Source organism: Grammomys surdaster, unplaced genomic scaffold (assembly GCF_004785775.1).
Source record: "Grammomys surdaster isolate TR1022 unplaced genomic scaffold, NIH_TR_1.0 262, whole genome shotgun sequence".
Taxonomy (NCBI): domain Eukaryota; kingdom Metazoa; phylum Chordata; class Mammalia; order Rodentia; family Muridae; genus Grammomys; species Grammomys surdaster.
This window is the reverse complement of record NW_021604703.1, coordinates 4,457,009-4,475,508: the sequence shown is the minus strand read 5'-3', so window position 1 is coordinate 4,475,508 and position 18,500 is coordinate 4,457,009. Positions and strand designations below refer to the sequence as shown.

The window sequence follows — 18,500 nt, the reverse complement described above, 5'->3', positions numbered from 1 at the left end:
TTTTCAATGGATCCGTGGGGCCTTGGGAGAGACTGATGGCATATCTAAGAGACTTAACCCAGTCTCTATGGGGCACACTGGAAAGATAGATGCCAAACTCGAGAGTGACTCATTACCAAGTCTCCTGGACCAGACCTGTATCTGGTTCTGTGTAAAACATCAGCATTCAACCTTGCTAGCCTATTACAGATGATGACCCTACAGAACCTCTGCATGACTGACTGCCTAGAGGTAATGAACCTGATTCAATCTGTCAAATGGACTTGACTGATGCCCTGTGGCAGGAAGCAAATGAGGTACTGATGAGAGCAGTTTGGTCCAGGATGGAATCCACTACTCTGGGGCTGCAATGGTGACCCAGGATGGGACTGCTTGGGTACATTCACTTAACCAAGGAACTTCAGCTCAATGAACCAAGCTTGTTAACACTAACTCAGGTGCTCTGTTGGGGAAAAGACAAGCCAGCCACTATATATACTGATAGCCATTATGCCTTTGCCATCGCCCATGTACATGGGGACATGTACCAAGAAAGAAGTAGCCTGACCTCCATCAAGAAGAGCAAAAACAAAAAAGGAGATCTTGACACTATTAGTAGCCATCTGGCTACTCACAGAAGTATCTATTGTCTATTGCAAGGGATAACAAACAAGAGATCCTCTAGATTCTGGTAACATTCCCTGAATATAACCTGCTTCAATGCCCAGATGATGTATCAGAGGAGACCAACTGGGCCAAGAGAGGGGGTACCAAGCAGCCTGAAAGGGTCTGGTAGATGTTTCAAGACAGAAGGGTTATACTTTTAACAGCACTTAAGGTAAACTGATAATGGAAGACCACCAAGTCACTCATCTAGGGGGATCCAAAAACTACAGCGCTCTGCCCTGCACACTATATCCCCGAGCCAGATAGTTCACTAGACGGGGAAATGCTTCCTGGTATAAAGTAGCTTGCTCTTAAACCTCCTTTCCCACTCTGACACTGGAACCAAAGAAACAAAGACAACAGCAGAGATAGGCTCCTATTCTATCCAGAAATTAAGCTGCTGTGTCTGGCAGCAGCCTCCAGCCAGAGGCGCACACACAGTACACTGTACATACAGGCAGGTAAGACACTTGAACACATAAAACAAAAATCTTAAAAAGGGGCTGGGGATAGGTTGAGCATACATCTCGTCTAACTTGTCTAACTTGTCTAGCGTGCACAAGCTATGGGTTCAATCCCCAGCATCAGAAAAAAAATGTTTTGTTAAGTATTGTGTGTATTGTGTTGTTATTCTAAGAATGTGTAAAGATTTGTTGGTGTTTAAAAATTCAAGAAAGCAGCACAAAAATAGAGCTTAAGAGCTATAACGCTCTTAATACAAAATAAATAGGAAATAAATGGTTACATATATTACTATAAAACAGGTTCTAACCCCATGGAGCTGGGTGCGGAAGCTCATACCTGTATTCCTAGATTCTGGGGCACAAACTGCTGAGCATTTGAGGCTAGCCTGACATACACAGTAAGACTGTCTTGTTAATAAGCCCCCCGCCCCCGCCCAAAAGCAAAAATAAATGTGGTGGTGTACCCTTATAACTAGGTAGAAGAATCACAAGTCCAAGGCCAGAGTGGACTACAGAGTCAGACCATCTCTTAAAAAATGTTTTGCACCAAGAGTTAAGAAAAATAGTATGGGGCTGGAGAGATGGCTCAGTGGTTAATAGCATCAGCTGTTCTTCCAGAGATGCTGAGTTCAATTCCCAGCAACCACATGGTGGCTCACAAGCATCTGTGATGGGATCTGATGCCCTCTTCTGGTGTGTCTGAAGACAGCTACAGTGTACTCACATACATAAAATAATAAATCTTAAAAAAAAAAAAAAAAAGGCTGGACGGTGGTGGTGCACGCCTTTAATCCCAGCACTTGGAAGGCAGAGGCAGGTGGATGATTTCTGAGTTCGAGGCCAGCCTGGTCTACAAAGTGAGTTCCAGGACAGCTAGGGCTACACAGAGAAACCCTATCTCGAAAAAAAAAAAAAAAAACCAAAAAAAGAAAAGGAAAGAAAGAAAGAAAGAAAGAAGGAAAGGAAAGAAGAAAGAAAGAAAGAAAAGAAAGAAAGGAAAATAGTTACGTGTCATCTCAGATGCTGGTTTCTGTGCTCAGACATCTGGTTACAATATAGAGGACAACATGGTCAAGCATCTCCAGTCTCAATGTTGAGCAAAAATTGTTTTCCATCATCTCTGATTGGTTAATAAAAGAGTTGATCAGCCTATGACTGGGCAGAAGAGGACAGTGGAGGCGGGACGTCAGATCCCAGTTGAGAGGGTCCCAGGTAGAGAGAGAGGAGTAGAAAGAGAAGAAAGATGTGGAAAGACCATATGGAGACACCAGGAAGATTTGCCATGAGGTCACAATGAGAGGGCAGCCATGAGGTCACACATGGGGCCGAGTGAGGTGATTCAAACTGCAAGTAACTCGGGGCTTACGGCTGAGGAAGTAAATAGATAGCACACATTAGGAATAGCTGCTCAGTTAGTGTCCCTAAATCTTATTAAATAAACCAAAAGGTCTTGTCTCAAATATATGGGAGCTGGACAGGTTAGAAAAAACTGTCATTTTTAAATGTTATCCTACAGTTACATTCCAACCAACAGCTGAATTATTAAAATACATGTTAATGTTTCTCATCTCTGTTAGTGTTACTCTGATTTTTCAACTTAAAGCATGTTGTCTGTCTCAGACAGCATTTACAGTATTCCCTGGCTAGCCTGGAATTCCATGGTGGCTTTAATCTCCCAGAGACCTGCCAGCCTCTGCCTCATGAGTTGTAGGGATTAAAGATATACATCTCCAAGCTTTCTCAAGTTTTTACTTCTTTTTAAAAGATATATTTATTTATTTTATGTATACGAGTACACTGTAGCTATCTTCTGACACACCAGAAGAGGGTGTTTGATTCCATTACAGATGGCTGTGAGCCACCATGTGGTTGCTGGGATTTGAACTCAGGACCTCTGGAAGAGCAGTCAGTGCTCTTAACCCTGAGCCATCTCTCCAGCCGAAGTTTTTACCTTTTAACAACAACAACAATGCAAAAAACCAAACTGGCAAGCCCTTTAGACTATTTGACAATGTTACTGACACCAGCCCTTAGGGTCAACTAGAGAATGTGTGATAGCTCCTTCATGAGTGAAGTCCTCAGGATCCATTCTCTTAAGACCTCAGTCCTGAGTCCTGTCACCATGCCCCTTCACACATCACAGCCCAGACGGCACTGAAAAGATCCGCAGTAAGGGGAGACCACATTCAGCCGAAGGCTCCATTCTCAACCACAGCCTCGTACATAATCCAGAACATTGAATCCGATGACTGCTCACAACTGTGGTGATGCTTTCCTTCCAAACCCAAAGTAATCAGGCACTGTCCAGCACATTTTTAAAAATGGGATGTTATGTTTTAAACTTTAGTTGAAATATGTTGGGAGTAAGAGGATGGCAATTGTATAGATGTCATGTTTATATCTTAGGACCATTTTCATTATGAGATTCCTGTCTAAATGGCCAGCCTCACGTGGGTTTCCATACTCCCTGCTCATCTTAAATGTGACCTTGTGATCGGTGTGCACCAGAGTTCACACCACTCAGTTGGATGTAGTCAGGGAGCTTTTTAAAGATAAAAATGTGTAGTTGAGCAAATGCAGAGCACACTGGAAAGTTGGTGGGAAATGACCCGTGGCGCACTCTTTTGAGATTTTGTTGTGGAGCTGGGGTTTCATGTGGACTCTAATGGCTGTCTTAACGGCGAGTCCAGGTCATCTGGCCTAACTTATAAGACATTTCTATGTGCCTTTTAACAGTTACAAAGAACAGCTGTGTTATGTGTTCTCGGATTAAGCTGATCTTGTTTTATTATCATGCCTTATGTTCTGAGTGTTAGGAATAGAAAAATAAGATACTAACCCAATCTTTGAAGGACTGTAGCCTGTGGATGCATTTTGTTTTGTCTCAGCGCAGATAGTGAACACAGGAACTTAAGTGTGCTGGGTAAGTGCTCTGCTACATCTGGGCCACATCCACAGGTTCACCTCTTTTTTTTTTTTTTTTTTTTTTAATTTATACAAGTACACCATTTCTGTCTTCAGACACCAGAAGAGGGCATCAGAGCCCATTACTGATGGTTGTGAGCCACCATGTGGTTGCTGGGAATTGAACTAAAGACCTCTGGAAGAGCAGCTGGCGCTCTTAACTGATGATCTATCTCTCCAGCCCCCTCACCTCTGTTTTTATTACCCAGCTCTAATTTTCCCTTTGCTCATCATAAATTTTTGTAGTTTAAAATTTACATAACTGGGACTGGAGAGATGGCCCAGGAGTTGAGAGCACTGGCCACTTGCCCCAGCCCACGGGGTGGTGAACAGGGGACTGGGGGACCACCTGGAAAAGAATGGGGGGACAAGGGATGCGAAGGATGGACAGCTGATCAAGATGTCAGATTTTAATTGTTCCCACACAGGTTATATACTCATAGAAGCAGGATATGGGGTAGGGGGGCTGATATAGGGTCGCTTTGTCTCTGGGGAGCACAGGTGTTCTCAAGAACAGGATGTTGGCTGGGTGAAAAGTTCAGCAGAAAGTACAGAACAGAATGGGTTGCTAGGTACCTGTCCACAAGATCTACAGCTACTTGTTCTCAACTGGGCTGGTACTTTCCCACCGAGGCCAGGACTTTGTGCCAGTAAGCACGTATGGCTGACGAGGCAGTTAATGTTTAAGCAAGGTGGCTCCCAACATCTCCCCCTTTTTCTTTATATAGAGTGACCATAGTGATTTTAATCTTTGCCAAGATGAGGATAGAGGCCTGACCTACAGTAATTAAAGGGGACCTTGTAATGGCTCCGGTCCTCCTGGTGTTGTCCAGTGAGGCTTGGGGGCCATACCTGTCCTGATCTCTTTTTCCTGGAGGGGGGATAGTTTGGACATCAATCCCTATGCAGTCAGGCTTTTTCCTCAGGGAATCAGATTTTTTTTGCAGAAAAGGCACTGGCTGAGAGGCAGGGGTTGAGGCCGTCAAGGCAGACCCACCAAGTGTCATTTGGGGAAACTAAATACTGGCTACTAATATCAGTATGCAAAGGTGGGCATACTGTGAAGGGGGTGTATTAAAAGTCACATAGAGGCCCAATCCCGAGACCTGAGAGAGGGACAAACCATTCCACTCTCCGGGTTGCCAGCGGCAATGGAGGAAGTCATTTGTAGGGGTAAAATGGCCAGGAACAGCAATGCCCTCATAAAAAGGTGGTTGGGAACGGTAACACAGCCAGCAGTCATCCACAAGACCAGGGGAGGTGGCATTGAGGGTAAGGAAGGTCTGATTCGCTAAGGTGAGAATGAGGGTCTTGGTCTGAATGGAGGGGGGATCGGCTATGGGAGCAAGAAAGTTTCTGGGGTAAAGAAAGGTATGAGCAGTTTCTGTAAGAAATGGAAGGTTTTTGGGTTTTTGGGTGGCTGTGGCTGGGAAACTAGAACCAGGCTGGGACCAATAGGGACTGGCGAGTTGACATGAGCTGGTTCTTTGAGGAGCTTAATGATAAAGGTGAGGCCAGTATCTGTGCTGAGTGATAAAGGCAGAGGCCCTATGAGGATCCCCGCGCCCAGTCTTTGGATGTAGCATGGTCTGTAATTGTAATGGACAGGGAGAGGCACCAACCCAAGGTGATGTGGTCAGAATTTTTACAAAGAGGATTGGCATTTAAAGAATTCTGGGGGCACAAAAAATTCCATGCAACAATAATATAATCCCAGGAGCCTGTAGGGTTCTAATAGGCCATCCCTGAGGTCTCACAACCCCAGCTGGCACAATAAAAATCAGCTTTGTCATGGCACTTATGATGAAAAGAGCGGCCATGACGGTGCTCTTGGGCGAGTGTAAAAATCTGTTTCTTGAAGTAAGGTTCGTCTGATGGAATTATCATAGCCAGGTTTAACTGCTCGATGAACCGAAATCCAAAAATGTTGAGGACTATAACTCTGAGTGTTGGGCATATTATCCTCTGGGGCTTTGTATAAGTCTAGCTGGTGTTCAAGACCCCAAGGGGCCGTTGCTCCCTGTGCTAGTTTTCAAAGATCGAGAGTAAGGCGTGCCAGCCACCAAATGTCGGTGGAAGTTTTGGAAGTGGCCCAGATGACATCATTTCTTTCTGAGAGGACCACCCAAGTGTACTTCCAAGGGACGTGTCTATTATGGGTGGATGTCCTGTCCAGCAGGACATTAAACAGGGGTCCAGGGAGATCACCTGAAAGAGAAGATGGGGGAAACAGGTGAACGTGAAGGAAGGACAACCTGTCTATAGTCTGATCAGATCGCCATCTTTACTTTTGCACACACAGGTTATATACACAAAAAGGCAGGATGTGAGGAATGGGATGACGTGGGAATGTGGGTGTTCAGGGGAGTACAGATATCTTCCAGAACAGAGTGTCAGCTGGGTGAAGGTTCAGGGGACAGGACACTATGACTCCACCTATGATTCACTTGTCTTTATCTAAGTTGGTACTATCCACCAAGGTTATCTATCTACAAGGCCTATGACTAGCCAGGCTTGGCAGCCTTCCACCAAAGCTGTTTGTTTACAATAACTTCCAGCCATCTGTTTCAGTGTTTTTCCACAGAGACCCAAGACTTGGTGCTAGCAGGCATGTATGTCAGGCCTATTGCCGATTTTAGGCCTATGGCTGATTTTAGGCCTTCAGTGTGTAAGCAGGGCTGCCCCTGACAGGTGGATGCAGTTGAACATTTATGGTTATTCCAGTCACCCACAGGATCATGAGTATCCTCACCTGGAGCAGCATCTGGAAAAGAAATGAGATTTGTCTCAGGAGGAGACGTTTGCTCCATTCTGGACACAGGTGGGTTAACAGTTTTTACTAGCCTCTGGTAGCCATCTTGGGCCAGGATTCTCTTTGTCATAGATAGAGGCAGACCCGAGTCCCCAGATAAGGATAGGATCTGGTCCTTTCCACTATCAGTGAGGGGATCTCTCCATCATATTTTTTTTTTTGGTTTTTCTTTTTCTTTTCTTTTTTTTTTTTTTTAGAGTTAAAGATAGATCTTTATTTCCAACTCTGATCTACCAAATTAGCGTTTCCCACCAACTATGGGAGCAGAGACCTTCACAGGCTTCACAATCTTTTGTTTAGGTGCTGCCTTTGTGGGGGCGTTGGCAGCAGCCATTGCTGTCTTTGATGCCTGCTTAGCCTTTTTTGCTTCCTTGGCAGCCTGTATAGCCTGCTCTCGCTGAGCTTTCCGAACTTCTGGTTTCTGATTCCTCTTGGCCATTATATCAGCAAGAGATGCACCCATGATGGTTCGCTGGAATTTGACTGCATGGCGGGTCCTTTTCTTTTGAATTTCTTCCGACTGTCCTTTCTTGTGTTTTCTTCTGTAGAGGACAGTCCAGTTTATCTCCCGAGGATTCCTTTTGGAAAGGAATGCGGACTCACATTTTGCATTAAGAAACTGGAAAACCTTCCTGTCAGTCCTGGCGTAGCGCCGCCCGTGTCCCCGGTAGATCTTGTACCTGCTGAAACTGCACAGCTCCCACCTTCATGGTGATAGATGTCGGCCTGCCGGGGGAAAGATGGCGAAGAGAAAAGCTTTTTTGGTTTTTCAAGACAAGGTTTCTCTGTGTAGCCCTGGCTGTCCTGGAACTCACTCTGTAGACCAGGCTGGCCTCGAACTCAGAAATCCGCCTGCCTCTGCCTCCCAAGTGCTGGGATTAAAGGGGTGCGCCACCACCACCCGGCATCTCTCCATCATATTAATGCGTGAGAATCCTGTGGTCTAGGATGCCACAGGCGGTCAGCTGCCGACCTGCCTTCATTGTCCAGGGACAAGAAGCTAAGAACAAAGAGAGCATGATTGAGCCTGTTTCAAAGCGTCAAGGGGGAGTAAGCATCTGTAACTTCAGTCAAGCGCTGAAGCGTATTTTTAAAAGTCTGATGGGCTCATTCTACAATGCCCTGGCCCTGAGGATTATAGGGAACACCAGTGACATGGTTGATGTCAAACTGGGAACAAAACTGTTGCAATTTGATTCCTGTATAACTGGGGCCGTTGTCAGTTTTAGTGATCTGTGGTTTTCCCATGACAGCCATGCACTGTAGGGTAGGTGTTATCACATCACTCAATGCCTCTCCAGAAAGAGGAGACTTGTGTATAAATCCACTATAGGGATCAACTGTCACATGTACATATTTTAACTTTCCAAAAGAAGGATAATGGGTAACATCCATCTGCCATCATTCATTAGGGATGAGTCCCCTAGGGTTGACTCCCAGGTGAGGAACCGGCAGCAGAATGGCACATCCACCACGGGACTTAACAATTTCTCTTGCTTGATCTCTAGAAATCGTAAACATTTGGCGCAAGGTAAAGGCATTTAAATGATGTGAAGCATGAGCCTGTTTAGACAAGTCTATGGAATCAAGCAGGGCAGGGAATGCTGCATGAGTGGCTCCATCAGCCAGGGCATTTCCATGTGACAGAGGACCACCCAGGCCAGAATGGGCTCTCAAATGTCCCACAAAAAAAATGGCACTGTCCTTTTGATAATTAGGGATTGAATCTCCACAAACAATTTGGAAGCAGTAGAAACAGGCTTAATATATGGGACTGTCTCTAAGACAGGAATAGAACGGGCCACGTAGGCACTATCAGTATACAAATTAAATGGGGTCATTGGTAATGATTTAAAAACCTGAAGGACTGCAAACAATTCCACCAGCTGGGCAAAGGAATATGGGGACTGCACTGAAATAACCTGATCTTGTACAACATAGGCAGCTGTGCCTGTTGAGGAACCATCTGAAAACACCAAGGTGCCCTCAAGGAGTGGAGTCTTGGAGGTGACCTTGGGGAAAGTCAAGGAATGCATCTTTACAAATTGTATAAGGGGGCCATTTGGATAATGACTGTCTATGGTCAAGGCACAGGCTATGGCCCAATTGTCATTAGATTCAAGAAGCCATTCAACTTGATCTGAGGTATAAGGGACAACGATAATATCAGGATCCTTGCAAAAATATTGTCTGGACATTTTTCTTCCTTTGATAATTAGGGCAGCAGACAAGGAATAATAGGTTGCCAAAACCTTACTTGGACTTGAAGGGAGATATATCCATAACAAAAAGGACATCCCTTTTTTGTGGGAGTCTGAGGCTGTTGCCAAAAGACCACCACCAGGGTATGTGTTGTAGCACAAACAATAAAATTAAGTGGGGCAGTGTAATGAATTTGAAATGAGGTTTGGGAAGACATGGCTTGACTTATCTGCTGCAGGGCTGAAATGGCTTGGGGCGTAAGGGCTTGAGGGGACAAAGGATGGGAGTCTCCTGAGAGGAGTTCATTGAGGAGAACTAGAACCTCGGGAGGAGGTTCTTTAGATAGGGGCAAACATACTGGAGGTTCCCGAGCAACTGTTGAAAATTGTGTAAAGTCTTAAGGGAGGAAAGCTGAAGCTCAATCTTTGAGGTACGGACCTGTCCCAGCTCGAGCTCATACCCCAGATAAAAGTCAAAATCTTTTACCTGAATCTTTTCAGGGGCAACTTTAAGTCCCTGTGAACTTAGTGCCTTTTGAAGTTGTTGAAAACATGAGAGGGCTTGCTGTCTATTAGGGGCAGCAAGTAAAATGTCATCCACGTAGTGAAGAATGTACATTTGTGGCCAAGCACTTCTGACAGGTTGGATTACATGGGCTACATACTTCTGGGCCAGGGTAGGGCTATTTACCATACCCTGAGGGAGGACTTGCCAGTGAAAGTGGTCCATGGGTCCCTGGAAATTAATTTGAGGAAGGCTAAATGCAAAATGATGACAATCATTTGGATGAAGGGGTATGGTGAAAAAGTAATCTTTTAAATCAATAACAATTTTAAAGAGGTTTGGTGGGATGGTGGCAGGAGATGGAAGACCAGGCTACAGGGCTCCCATAGGAATCAGACTCTGTTAACTGCATGGAGATCTTGTAAAAGTCACCATTTGCTGGACTTTTTTTTTTTTTTTAAATATTTATTTATTTATTTTATTGATGAGTACATTGTAGCTGTCTTCAGACACACCAGAAGAGGGCATCCAATCTCATTACGGATGGTTGTGAGCCACCATGTGGTTGCTGGGATTTGAACTCAGGACCTCTGGAAGAGCAGTCTGTGCTCTTAACCGCTGAGCCATCTCTCCAGCCCTGCTGGACTTTTTCTTAATGACAAAAATCATAGTATTCTAAGGAGAGGAAAATGGCTCAATGTGACCAGCTTCTAACTGTTCCTGCACTAACTGTTTTGCAGCAGCCAGTTTCTCTTGAGTTAGTAGCCACTGATCAACCCAGATGGGGGCAGTGTCTTTCCAGGAAATTTTCTCTGCATGAGTCTGGGGACCAGGCATGACCGTGGCCATTAGGGAAAAGGGTGAGGCTGTTTGGGGCGGATCGAGATAACCATCTGACTCATAGCAAGTGGCTTCCACATCTAGGGCTGCCTCATGGGCGGGGGTGACGTCACCAGCGTCCTCGAGGGCATGCAGGGATAGAGGCTTCTTTTGGGCTTGTTATTTGGAGGTTTTGAGGAAAGTTTTTCTGTGGGGGAAGGTCAGGAATACCCTCCATGTCAAATAACCAATGGAGGAGCGGACCTGGGGTCTGAGACACCATCAGCTACAGAAGGTGAGGCGGATAAGGGTCCCTCTCTTAAAGGGGTCAGAGGCAGTGTATGAGTTGCTAGGTCAGTGGAGGGAAGATAGGAAATGGATTCTTTAAGAGACCGCTCTCCCTTGGATATCAAGTGCTGGAGATTGGGCCATTCTGGGGTGGTTCTAAGAATGTCATTAATGAGGGACCAATAGTTAAAGGCTGTAACAGGTATTTTTGTAGGTCCGAATGCTTCATAATAATCTTTAAAACAATCGTCAACTCGCCACCATCGTTTCTCATCAATTGGTTCCCTCTTGGGGGAACCATGGTCAAATGTCTCCTACAAAATCTAAAAATTTCTTTAAATCTTTGTTCTTAACCCTATTACCTTGTGTCCTGATGGACTCCTTGTCCCAGAGAGTGACTGTTTAGAAAATTCTTGTCCTATGTCTTACCTTAAGAGCTACGCTGCTCTATGATCCTCCTCCGGACTGTCTCACAACAGGTTGGACCGTGGCATCCTGCCGATTCGAGTCGTTCTCAGGCACTTCCGAAGATGAATAGGTAGGCCTATCCTCCTGGTGAGTGGCCTTTTCTCCTCTGTAACCCCCCAGGGTCCCTGTTCGGGTGCCACTTGCCCCTGCCTGGGGGGCGGTGAACAGGGGACTGGGGGACCACCTGGAAAAGAATGGGGGGACAAGGGATTCGAAGAATGGACAGCAAGTCAAGAGATCTGATCAAGCTGTCAGATTTTAATTGTTCCCACACAGGTTATATACTCATAGAAGCAGGATATGGGGTAGGGGGGCTGACATAGGGTCGCTTTGTCCCTGGGGAGCACAGGTGTTCTCAAGAACAGGATGTTGGCTGGGTGAAAAGTTCAGCAGAAAGTACAGAACAGAATGGGTTGCTAGGTACCTGTCCATAAGATCTATAGCTGTTTGTTCTCAACTGGGCTGGTACTTTCCCACCAAGGCCAAGACTTTGTGCCAGTAAGCACATATGGCTGACGAGGCAGTTAATGTTTAAGCAAGGTGGTTCCCAACAGCCACTCTTTCAGTGGACTGCTGTTCAGTTGACAACACTGACGTCTGGCAACTCACAACCAACTGTTCCTCAAACTCCAGGGAATCTGGTGCCCTCTTCTGACCGGCCTCCTTGGGGACCTACTCTCAAGTATGCACATAGACACATATAACAGTAAAAATAAAAATCTTAAAGAAAGTATAATATATGTATATGTAACTGCAGACTTTTTCACCTGTGCCCAAGTTCCCAAAATAACAACTCTGAGACTGAATTATTTATGAATAATTGCCTAGGCCAAAAGCTTTGGCTTGTTCCTGCTAGCTGGTAACTCAATTATCCTGTTTATTCTATTCAAAGTTCTGCCATGTGGTTAGTTATCTCTCCTCAGGTTCATGTGACCATATTCCTCAGAGTTTGGGGTGAATGTCTTCATGTACTTGACTCTATCCCAGAATCCTCTCTTCCTGCCAGAACTCCCATCTCCTATTTCCTGCCTAAGCTAACAGACCAATAGCTTTTTTATTGACAGGTGATGCACGCATACAGTACACAAGAGATTCTCCCTGGAAGTATATTTCATGTAAGGTTTATTTGCCCTTTAAGATGGAAAACTACAGACAAACTCAAATAAGATGGAAAGAAGGAGCAAGCAACTGGATTCATGTATGTGCACAACATGTATGTATTTCTGTTGGTGTACCGTGTACATGTGTAAGTGCCACAGTGCCTTTGATGTCACTCTCAGGAGCTGTCCATTTTGGGTTTTGGTTTGGTTTTGGTTTTTTGAGACAGGGTCTCCTTCCTATGCAGTGCTGGCTGTCCTGGGACTCAATCTGTAGACTAGGCTGGTCTTGAACTCACTAGAGTTTTGCTAGCTAGAGATTTGCTAACCTCGACTTTCCAAGTGCTGGGGACATCTTGTTTCTTTCTCCTTTTCTTTCTTCCTTCTTTTCTTTCTTTCTTTTTAAAAACGACTTATTTGTTTATTTTATGTATATGAGTAGACTGTAAATGTCTTCAGAAATACAAGCAGAGAGCATTGTATCCCATTGCAGATGGTTGGGAGCCATCATGTGACTGCTGGGAATTGAACTCAGGACCTCTGGAAGAGCAGTCAGTGCTCTAAATCGCTCATCTATCTCTCTAGCCCCCTCCACCTTGTTTCTTAAGTCAATATCTCTCACTGTCCTGAAGCTCACCGATTAGGCTAGCTGCCTGGCCAGTGAGCTGTGTCCACCTAGATTGAAAGCACAGACCACCACACTTGGAATTTTAAGTGGGTTCCAGGGATCAAACTCAGGTCCTCCTGCCTGCATGGCACACACTTCACAGATTTATCAACTGAGTTATCTCTCCAGCCGACAATGGTTTTACCTATGTAAAGGTGCTCTGTCATTACCATGTACAGAATTTCCTAGGCAGCTCTTTTAAAACTATCATTATCTTAATGGGCACAGTGGTGCACACCTTTTATCTGAGCACCTTGGAGGCAGAGGCAGGTGGGTCTCTAAGTTCGAGGCCAGCCTGCTCTACAGAGTGAGTTCCAGGGCAGCCAGGGTTGTTATACAGAGAAACCCTGTTTCAGAAAACCAAAAACCACCACCACCAACAACATTAACCTATCATTATCTCTCTCCCCCCTCCTTCTCTCTCCCCTTTCCTCCCTCCTTCCCCCCTCCCTGCCCCTTCTCTCTGATATCGCTATGGTAGGACCAGAGAGATGGCTCAGTGGTTACGAGCGGTAGCTGCTCTTGCACAGGACCTGTGTTCAGTTCTCAGAACCCACATGGCAGCACACAACCATGTGTAACTGCAGTCCCAGGGGATCTGATGCCTTCTGGTGACCTCCTCGAGCACCAGACACACATGTACATACATACAAATAAAACAGTTATACACATAAAATGGGATTTTAGAAAATTTATATGTCTCAATAGCTTAAGTGATGGTCATTGGGCACTACGGACAGGAGATAATGTTGCAAAAATAAAATGAAATTTTCTTCCTGATTTGCTCCTAGGGAGTTGGGTTCATGGGCAATAGATTTCCTCCACTTAAAAGAATTTTTGTGATGGGCTAGAGTTAAAGGCACCTGGCTGCTCTTCTAGAGGACCAGAGTTCAATCCCCAGCATCAAGTGGCAGGTCAGAACTGTCTGTATCTCCAGTCCCAATTGCATCTAATGCCCTCTTCTGGCTTCAGCAGGTACTGCATGCATGTGAAGCACAGACATATGTGCAGACAAAACACCTATATACATAAAAATGGTAAGTAAAATGGTCAAAAAAATTATAAAAAAGTTAGCTTGTGGGATGTCTACACAGTTGTCAGTAATAGAAAGAAGAAAGAGTGACTCAAAATTAGCTTCAAGTGGAGATGAGAGAAGCCTGTGGGATAAAGAGATTGCTGCTGTTTCCAGTTTTTGTTTTCTGGTGCTGGGGATTAAAACAGGACCTTTTGCATGCCAGGCAAATGTGCTACTACTGGGCTATATCCTCAGCTTGTTTACTGCTTTCTTGTGTTGGGGGGGTGGGAGGGGGGACTACACACTACAGCACGCACACAGAAGTCAACAGCTCGCATGCTGGGCCTCGCCTTCCATTCTTTTGAGGCAGTTTCTTATCCACCACTGCATCTGCCAGGCTAGCTGGCCCTCAAGCTCTTAGAGATTCTCCCACCTCTCTGTAGGAGTCCTGGTGGTGCAGAAGTGTGGTGTCACTGTGTCTGGTCTGACTTAGGAGATTTTGCCTTAGTTCCTCATGCTTGCATGCCAAGTGTTTCACTCACTGAGCTGTCACCCAGCTCTATTAACTGCCTTTGTGAGCTAAAGAAAGTTTAATAGAGATGCTCCGTGGTGGCACACGCCTTTAATCCCAGCACTTGGGAGGCAGAGGTAGGCGGATTTCTGAGTTCGAGGCCAGCCTGGTCTACAGAGTGAGTTCCAGGACAGCCAGGGCTACATAGAGAAACCCTGTCTCGAAAAACCAAGATAGAGGGAAGGAAGGAAGGAAGGAAGGAAGGAAGGAAGGAAGGAAGGAAGGAAGGGGAGACAGAGAAGAAAGAAAGAAAGAATGAAAGAAAGAAAGAAAGAAAGAAAGGAAGGAAGGAAGGAAGGAAGGAAGGAAGAAAAGAAGACTTAATGTGAAATCCAGTGGGACTGTAGCCCTGTTTCATCTGGCATTGGAAACATTGCAGAAAGCTCAGAGGACACAAATATGGCCAAGTACTGGCCTCACCTTTTTGATCTCATCTGATCTTGGGTTTCATTGCACCCAAGGAGACCTTTAGTGTGAGCTCGTTTCTAGTCCCACTTTCTGATTAGGAATCCAGACTAAGTGGGTTGCAGGCTGGAGAAAAGCACATGGCCTTCCCTCCTGTCTAGGGCCTTCAGTGTGGGGAGAGGGGAGTGGGGACCCTCAGTAAGTCAATATAGAAGAGCCTCAGCCCAGCCTGGCCATGCCGATAAAACCCGTTACTCCCTCAGCTCAATGGCTCCTGAGGGAAGCCAGCTGGGGCTGCTTTCCTTCCTGACTGCTCAGCAACAGATGGCAGGGCATGAAGCTATTTAGAGAACACTCTCCAGAGTTTCTCTCCAACTCAGCTTCTATTTGGGGACAAGCTGAGAACTGACACACCCCTCGTGTGTCTGGCAGTCAGGTGGCCCTGGAGTCCCTCTTGGATTAGCTGGCCCTCGGTCTTGATTACCTGGGGCCTGGGCAGCCTGTTATGTAATCATCCTTTTGTATTACTCTGGGCAAAATCAGGACAGGACACCTGCTCACTGTTGATCTGTGGGTCAGTGTCGGGTGGTGGACCGTGAGGGGAAGCCTGGTAAGGTTGAGGTGGGTTGGGAGCCTTGGGGACCCAAAAGAGATGGTAGGAACTTCACCTGCTCCCAACACCAGGCCCCTGTCATGTAGCCACAGCCTCCCATAGAGAGAGTTGTGGCCATCAGTCACATAGGGGCAGAGCCCCCAAGCCCCTCCACACATAGATGAGGCATCCCTAACATCTCAGGCCAGGCCAATAGGAAGCACCTGCTGTCAGACCCCAACCTACCCCAAAACTATATGTAAGATGCTATCCAGAAGGAACAAAGGTGTGTGAGAATTACTCCATTGCCTGAGAGCATCTGTGTATAGGAGCTGTAACACTTCCTGGGAAGAGAATGCTCTCCCAAAGCTTTTGATGTTAGAGGCTTCCCTGTACCTCCCCCTCTTGCTTGCCTTCAGCCAACTCAGCATCTCAGCATCTCAGAGCAACAGTGGCGGTGGTTACACTTGCCCCTTCCTACTTGTGCCCTCTCCCCTTCACTTGAATGCTCCTGCCCAGCAGGGCCAGAGATCATAAAATGGATAGTGTCAAACCCTTTCTCAAACCCTTGCAGGAAGAGGAACTTTGTTACCATGTATTTAATCAAGTGTGTGTGTGAAAGCACTCAAGTTCAGAGGCTCTGTTTCTTTTCTGTTTCCCTCTGTCAGTCATTCAGCAGGCACTTCCTGTAACTGCCAGCTGGGGCCATTGCCCTGTAATTCCAATATTCAAGAGAGTGAGGCAGGAAGACTGCCATGAGTTTAAGGCCAAGGTTGAGCCCTTGTTTAAAAAATGAATCAGAAAGCGAATGCTCAGTGGGAAAATACTTGTCTGGCATGTAGTAAGCACTAGGTTCAGTCCTCAGCACTACATAAGCCAGGCTTGCTGAAGAGATGGTTCAGTGGTTAAGAGCATTGACCGCTCTTAACAAAGATCCTGCATTCAACTCCCAGCAACCACATGGTGGCTCACAACCATCTGTAATGGGCTCTGATGCCCTCTCCTGGTGTGTCTGAAGACAGCGACAGTGTATTCACATATATAAAATAAATAGTAATCTAAAAACAAAAAAAATTGAAGATAAACCAAGCTTGCTAGTGGATACTTAAAATCCCTGTACCTAGGAGATGGAGGCAGGAGGATCAAGAGTTTAAAGTCTGTCTTAAATAGTTTCAGGCCAGTCTGGGCTACATGAGACCCTGTATAAAAAAAAAAAAAAAAAAAAAAAAAAAAGAAGGCAGACATAAGGTAGAACAAGAAGATTCCCTAATGTGATAACATGATGAAGGATTCTAGAAAGGACTGCAGAGCTGAATGCTGCAGAGCATGAGACAGTTAAGTGTAGCATGGGGGAAGGTAGGACATTCCAGGCAGGCAGACCAGCAGAGACAGGAGGATACACTGCAGTCTGGAGGCTGGCAGAGCCTAGTACATGATGACACAGGCAGTGGGCAGGGAATATATCAGTGGGGAAGACAGAGCAAGAGGGCTGAATGGATGAAGAAGCAGGATTCCAGGACGGCCTCTCCCAGCTTTCAATCCATTCATTTTTATCTTACTATTTACGTGTCTGTGTATGCACACACATGTGCCCCTCCTTACACATGGAGAGCAGAGGACAGCTTTCAGGAGTTCTCTCCTGTAGCAGTAGTTGATTAATCTGCTCTACTTGCCAGCGGCAATGGTGCGAGTTCCTCGCTATCACCCCAATGTTGTGGATTCTCAATTGAAACACACACACACACACACACACACGCACGCACGCACGCACGCACGCACGCACGCACGCACGCACGCACGCACAGAGAGAGAGAGAGAGAGAGAGGGAGATGTTTAGTATCCCCTAAGCAGTTCAGTGGTAGAGCCACTCCCAAACCTCCATGTGGCTAATATGGCTAGTACACTCTTCCCTCCGAGATTCCTGAATTATTACTTACTAAAACCTGTATTCCATCCTGGCCACCCCCCTGGGCCACAATCCCTGATTCTTATGTTTTGGTTGTCTCTCTGTCCTGCACTTCTCAGGCTTGATCCTTCTGCTTCCCTAGCATGGTGGTACTCAATCCTCCTTCTTCCCTGGGTTCCCTTGCCCAGGAAATCTAAAGTCTTGCCTCTGTCTCTCTGCCTAACTATTAGCCACTGGCAACTCTATTTTCCAATTAGAAATAACCGGGGGCAGGGACTAACAGTGTCTTACACGCAGGATTCTTGATTCTCGTGCAATTTGGGAACCCATAACGCAAGCATTAAACCAAATCCACAACACTCTCCTTTCACCTTGTGAATTCTGACGTCAAACTCAGGTCAGTAGGCTTGGCAGCAAGCACTGTTACCCACTGAGCCGCTAGCCCTAACCTATTTCTTACTCACCATAAGCTTTTTAGGTCCAATACTGATTCCAACCCTAACCTTGTATGACACTTGCTTTCTAAGCTAAGATTAGAGAGAGTCATTGCTCACAAGGCTCATGGACTAGCAGATCAGGAAAGATTATTTGAAATCAGGACTATCCTGAGAGATGTGTCCTCAAAATGGCAGCCTGCCTTTTGAGCTTACACACTGACACATGTGGTACTGTGGGAAACTGTGGTCTGAAGTAACACTAGAACACACGCTGGGCTGAGCACAGCTCAGTGGTAGAACAAAAACATGACTAAGGCTCTGGGTTCGATCCCCAGCAAAATACAAATAAAAATACAAAAATAATAAATGAATATATAACGGACAAGCTGAAGTTACTGAAACAGGAGGCAGTGTCTACCTGAGAAGCACTTGGCTGAGCCCTGAGGTAAGATTCTTGATACAGCTGAGGCCCTATCTGACCAGTCTTCATATTAACCCCTGGCCTGGGACTGGCTTGGCCTGAACAAGACGGTGGAGTCCATCCCTTGATCAGGATGTACTAGAGAGGCACAGGAAAGTTCACCCTGGGAATTACTGCATTTGCCGGGCAGTGGTGGCACACGCCTTTAATCCCAGCACTTGGG

At 45.9% G+C, this 18,500-nt stretch overlaps 1 pseudogene; it reads right to left on the bottom strand.

Moving 5' to 3' along the window:
• Positions 1–7,112: 7,112 nt before the first annotated feature.
• LOC114627967 lies at positions 7,113–8,921 on the bottom strand (annotated as a pseudogene).
• Between the last annotated feature and the right edge of the window lie 9,579 nt (positions 8,922–18,500).